Below are 5936 nucleotides of genomic sequence, written 5' to 3' on the forward strand. Positions count from 1 at the left end.
AAGCTTGTTCTAAGTAGGTGCTTTAGACCACTGAGCCATCTCACCAGCCCCCCAATTTGATTTTAAACCCTCTCATTGCTGTTTCTCAATAAAATTATGGGAAAAAATAAACTTTTTTTACAGTATATGCAGTGTAATTAAAATGCAAAAATTAAAAGTATACAATTTACAGTGAAAAAAAAAAGAACGAGGCTCATGAAGGGCTCCTCAGAGGGCTGCCGGAGACTTAGCAGGAGGCTTGTTTTGAGAGGAATCATCTTCTCCAAAACATACTGAAGGTCTGTGAATGAAGCCTAATTGGGAAATAAAGTACTTGTGGATGAAATCGAGTTGAAACCACTCTGAATTAGGATGAGCCCTAAATGCAATCTCAGGGGTCCTTACAAGGAGAGAGAAATCTGGACCCCGACATGTAAATGCATCGGAAAGCACACCATGTGCGACGGGCAGACGTAACCAACAAGCCAGGGGGCCTCGGGGGTGCAGGAGCTGCCAGCTGCCAGAAGAGATGCATGCAGCAGGTTCTCCCTTGGGTCCGAAGGGCTGCAGGCGTGGAGAGTCTGGGCTGTGTCTGAGGCACACGGTCATGGTCCTTTACTATGACGGCTCTGGGAAAGTGGTGAGCACTATTCCAAGAGTGTCACAGTCATGCGGAGTCTGGGCTGCAGAAGATGTTAGTGAGAAACTTTAAGATTATGTCGTGGGAGAAGATCTGGCTCCCTCTGCCAGGAAATGAAGTTGTCTGTGACTTCTTGTGGCTGTTGGATAGGCCACTCCATTCCCAGACAGAGTAAAGTGACAAATCCATGAGGTGTGGTGGTGCACACCTATAATCCCAGCCTGTGCCATTGTGGGGTAAGGCTGGGTCAGAACCAAGGCTGGCATCAGAAATGCAGAAAGGGGAAGAGCTGCCGGCACCTAGGCGGTGGGGTGGGGTGGGTAGATGGGTGGTGGGGGTGCTGACGCCTACCGGCTGAGCCTGGAACTGCAGAGCCCCAGCATCCCTTGGCTCCTGTGCCCATCCTTCTACACTACCCACCCTCCTGTCCAGATAACAGTCTCAGAGTTCTGACATAGGAAACATGCATTTTACCTCATGACACCCCCAAGCACAGCACAGCAATGTCACAGTGAAGAACTGAAGAGGAGCCTGAGTCCACCACCTTTGAGGGAGCAGGCAAAAGCCCTCAACACATAAAACATAAAACATGCTGACTGTTAAGGTCAAGGGTAAATTGTCAATCTCTTACTGTGCCTAATTTCAACTTAAGCTTCATCATATTAAGTACAGAAAAAATATACTATATAAAGTTTCCAGCATCATTTGTGTGTTCAGGTATTCACGGAGGTCTTGGAAAGTCTCCTCCATGGGTAAAGGGACCCTGGTGTGATCCCTTTATTTTTGTTTTGGTTTTCTGAGAGAGTCCCATCGTGTAGCTTAGGCTGGCCTTGAACTTACCAGGATCCTCCTGCTTCAGCCTCCCTAGTGCAGGGATTACCTATGGGGGCCACCATGCCCAGCTACTGCTGTGATTCCATTAGTCTTGGCTTCTTGGAAAGGGAAGCCACAGACAGACCCTTTGTTTGCCTCAGAGAAAGCCCTAGAGGGTGTTTTCAAGTAAATGGTGCAGTACAGAAAGGGGCTTTATTTTCTTTGAGGACACGGAGAGAATGTGGGGAAGGATGAGGACTTTTTCTCTCTCTCAACTAGACAAAGGGAGGCTGAGGCTTTCATGGCCCTTTGCCAGGGGTGCAGTTTGGAGGGATGTTTAGATAGACCTGAGGGAGCTGAGTGGGGTCTTCCCTGAGGCAGTGGGAAGGGTGAAAGGAAATTATGTCCTGGGCTAAGTTGGAGAAGGTGGGGCTGGGGAAATAGCTCAGGGGCTTGAGCACTTGCCTGGCAAGTACAAGGTCCTGAGTTCAATCCCCAGTACTGCAAAAATTAAAGAAAAAGCCTGTACATTGGAGATGGGGGAGGTAGTCCTGGGCACATAGGCTTTTATTTAAGGACATTGGCCATATTAGATGACCACCACAATGATTTTGGTAATTTACACTAGGACCCAAACCTAACAGAGGGAAGCCCAGAAGGAGTCAAGTCACATGGCCACTTGTCCATCTGAAAATCTGCCCGGCAGGTCAGAAGCATTCACTTGAAGAAAAACCTCCTACTTTCATGTAGGAGAACAAGGACTACTCACAGGGGCTGTGTCTGGAGTGGCAAAGGATGCAGTATCCTTCAGGACTGACTGAAGCTGTCAGACTCCAGTCACTGGTGTAAAGCCTGAACACCACGGAGTGAAGGCCAGGAAGGGAGGGCCTGAGCTGGAGCGCAGAACCCAGTGCCACAGCCTGGCTCCGGGCTGCCTGAGATGGAGCGCTGTCTCTGAAGGAAGACAGGGCTGGAATTTGTGATCCTCCTGCCTTAGCCTCCCAGAGTGCTGGGACATAGGCCTGTGTCACTATGCCCCACTGCTAGAACATCTGTGTTTCTGTTCCAAGCTGATTGGGCAGGGCACGGGGTCACCAGTGAACTCTGCACCCCGCTCCGTGTGTGAAGGTTGTGAGGTCCTGTTCAGTGGCACGGTGTCTGGCTAGTGTGGCTGCACTGGGAATGGGCTGCTGAGGCCAGATAGACTTGGGGCCTGTGGCTCAGAAAGGTTTCAGGGCTCCGTACACCTCCCGAGGCCGTGATGAGTGCCTTGGTGCTAGGGGTCTGTGGTGCTCAAAGCCTGCTCAACACAGTGCTGTGTGGGCTTCATGAACAGGAGGCATGCTGTGTTGGGGGTGGAGCCAGCATCTCACATCTGCTAGGCCAGTGCTCTACCTGAGCTACGGCCCAGACCTGCTGAAGGGTCTTTATTATCTACCATCATCTATTTATATTGGTTGTTTTGTTTTGGTTTTTTTGAGACAGGTTCTTACTATGTAGTTCAGGCTGGCTTGAACTTGGGCGGTCCTTGTGCCCCAGCCTCCCCAGTTGAGATTACAGGCGTGCACCACCACACCTAGCTTCCATGGTTTCTTCAGTGGAGGTGGCCAGCCCTTCCCTGTGGTGTTCCTCACGTTTATGCTTCACTCCTAGGAAAGGCGAAATAGCCCTTTCCCATTAGTAAGATGGCTCTGGTGGGGGTGGGTGGTGAGAAAGCCGTGGCTCAGCAGCAGTGACCTGGGCGGGCCCTCACCCTCTCTGCCACACTCCTTTGCTGTGAGACTGACGTGCCTGCCCTGTGCAGCCAGGGTGCCGACTCTGCATGGCCACCCTTGTGGTGCCTCTGTGGATGGCTGTGGCACGCACCCGGGTGTGCACCCATTCCGGAAGCCTGGACTGGGGTGTGTGGTGTCTCGGTTACTCTTCTATCACTTCTGGGACAAATACCCAACATTCAAAATGGAGGAAAGTACCTTACAGTTACTGGAGGTTTCAGTTCATACTCAGCTGGCTCCAAGGCAGAATGACACAGGGCAGAGAGCAACCCTTCATGGCAGTGGCAAAGAACAAGAGCACAAAGGGAGGAGTAGTAGCTCCAGCAGCTAGCTGGCCTCTCTCCGCTCCTTACACCGTAAAGCAAATTACCGACCCAGGGCTGGCGTGTAGCACTGACACCTGCAATCCCAGCCTTGGATCAAGAATCAGTCAAACTCCAGAAGCCAAGCTGGCCCCTAACTGCACGCGGCTTGGGGGGGGGGGGACACCTATACACAAACCATAACACTCGTCTTCTCGGAAGTTGAGGCCTCTGAAGGGCAGTTATGTTTTGTTGTTGTTGTCTTTTTGAGACAGGGTCTCACTATGCAGCTCAGGCTGGCTTTGGGCTCACTTTGTAGCCCAGGCTAGTTGCGAACTTACAAGATCCTCCCGCCTCAGCCTCCTGCGTGCTGGGTTTATAGGTGCTCACCACCATGCCTGGCTGTTTGTTTTTAAATAAAGACTTCTTCACTAAAATGCAAAAAGCGAAAGTCTTGTTTAAATTGCTTATTTCTTTAGCTTTACTCATCAGCATGATTTCCCCGGGACACAGCCACTTGTCACGGTGGCCTTAGGAAGGGTTCTCACAGAACACAGAACAAGACCACTCCTTACTTTTGGCCTTCCAGAGGCCACTGAGCCATGAGAACTTCTCACATATGAGCCCGAGTGTCCTGGGTGGCTAAGGGGTCTCTCTCTACCCCCCTGTGCACAGCTCAACACACCCGGCTGGTTGCACCTTCACCCCAGGAATCGCCCGTGCAGCCACCTGGCCTGCATGACGGCCTCACAGCTCGAGCTGAACCCTGCCCAGGTCACGGCTGCTGAGCCTGGCCTTTCTCACCACTCACCAAGTGCTCCCCCTCCAGAGCCATCTTAGTAACTGGAAAGGGGTATTTCGCCCGCCCAGGAGAGAAGCATGGGATACGGTCAGCCAGTCAGAGTGAGCAGCAGCACAGGCAAGGGCTGCAGCCTCCACCCTGGGACCTGCCAGGGCTTCTGCTGCGGTACTGTTCCTTGCTTCTTCGTCCTTTTATGCAGTACTGGGGACTGAACTCAGGACCTCGCGCTTGCTAGGCAGGCTCTGTGTGGCACAGCTCCATCTCAGCCCTACCAGGTTTAGTTTTCACCAGAGCACTGTTCCAAAACATCACGGGGCTTTTGTTGTTTCTGTGAAACTAGAGATTGAAATGGACGGGGGCAGATGGGGCACATAGATCCTCTGGCCTCATTAACAAAACCAAACCCCACAAAAGTGGGGCTCTTAGGGCCTTGTGCTGGGTGGGCTTGGAGGGGGGTGTTTAGAAGCATCTGAGGAGCTGACTGGGGCCTTCCCTGAGGTGGCGGGAAAGGTGAGAGGAAACTGCCCCCTGGGCTGGGCTGCGGCCACGTGAGCCGACCACCACAACAGGGCAGCAGTTCATCCCCGGGCAGCGCCCGGCAGGCTTACTGCCCTCGCGCCTCGTCTCCCGACACCGAAGGCAGGCCTTCGGCCCGTCTCGCCAACGTGGGCCGCCGTTCTCTCCCCCTGCTGCTCACCGCTTCCCGCTCCCTGGGCTGCACCGGTCTCGAGCTGAGGCGGCCTGACGCTCCGCCGCAGGCGCTCCACGGTGGCCGGCCAGGGCACCCAGCGCGTGGCAGGAAACTGGCTGGCTGCGCGCCGGGAGGGCCCCTCCTGGCCTGGAAGGCTCTGGGGCTCGGCGACGCCACTGCGTTTCTATCCCCGATGGAAGAGGGAGTCGCTGGCACAGACCGAACCCCACGGCGCCCACGCCCGGGCACCAGGACGTCTCCAGACCCGGGTTCATCACGGGCCCCGAGGCGGGGCTGTCACGTGACTAGCAGCCGGGCCACGTGCCCCCTCGAACCAATCCCCACGAGTGGGAAGAAGAGGCGTTCTGATTGGGCCACTCCCGCCAGGTCCGCCTACTCTGAGAAAGGAAAGCGCCCTGCTCTCCGTGATTCCCGTGCATCTCAGTCTCTCGCGAGACTCAGAGCGGGCGTTGGTGCCTTGAGTTCCACAATGCACCGGGCGGGAGCGGAGCACTCCGGAATTGGCTGGGCGCGCGCCTTACGTCATCTTTCTGAGCCTGTCCGAGGTTCGGTCGCTTCGCAGCTTGGTGTGCTGTTTGCCACTCGGTTCTCCGGGGAATTGGACACCTTTCCTATCGCGGTCCTAGATTAGTTCCCGCCATTCCCCTTTCCCTGCATCTGTGCCCACTTCTGAAATCTGCAGCTCTTTCTATCCAGGCCTGGCTTGAGCCAGTTTTGGTACCAGGCGCCGCCGAGCTGGCTCCCTGGCCCTGCGCCGATTTTGGTCCATTCCCCTGGACGAGGCGCCCTGCAGCCGGGCGGGAGCGCTCTCAGGCAGCAGGCCGTGCCCGTGTGGCCTGGCGTGTGCGCGCTGCGGGCCGTGCCCGTGTGGCCTGGCGTGGCGCTGCGGGCCGTGCCCCTGTGGCCTGGCGTG

At 55.0% G+C, this 5936-nt stretch overlaps 1 pseudogene; it reads right to left on the bottom strand.

Moving 5' to 3' along the window:
- The window catches only part of LOC101590566, a 22579-nt pseudogene that overhangs the window by 4456 nt on the left and 12187 nt on the right, over positions 1–5936 (bottom strand).

This window comes from Octodon degus, unplaced genomic scaffold, assembly GCF_000260255.1.
Source record: "Octodon degus isolate 3935 unplaced genomic scaffold, OctDeg1.0 scaffold00226, whole genome shotgun sequence".
NCBI classification, from domain to species: domain Eukaryota; kingdom Metazoa; phylum Chordata; class Mammalia; order Rodentia; family Octodontidae; genus Octodon; species Octodon degus.